Here is a 282-nt window from a genome sequence, read left to right as displayed (position 1 = left end):
GTTGTTTCAGGCAAAGAAAGGGCTTGCTTTCAGTGGCCAGCCTGACTTGCAGACAGTACACCCTCTGCCTTGAAGACAGCTGAAAATGGAACTGAGACTCTACAACACTACCAGCATGCAGAGGGAAGAAAGGCAGAGTTAAGGACATGGTAGAAGTGACCATTCCCATGGATTACAGACTTGGAAGACAAAAGCTGAGGAACACAAAGAAACAGTTGGACATGCCCATGCAGGAAAAATAACCCCAAAAAGGAAATGGTAAGGCTGCAACATGGGAAGAGT

This window comes from Motacilla alba, chromosome 1 (assembly GCF_015832195.1).
Source record: "Motacilla alba alba isolate MOTALB_02 chromosome 1, Motacilla_alba_V1.0_pri, whole genome shotgun sequence".
NCBI lineage: Eukaryota > Metazoa > Chordata > Aves > Passeriformes > Motacillidae > Motacilla > Motacilla alba.
The sequence above is the reverse complement of the archived record's forward strand: the minus strand, read 5'-3'. Positions refer to the sequence as shown.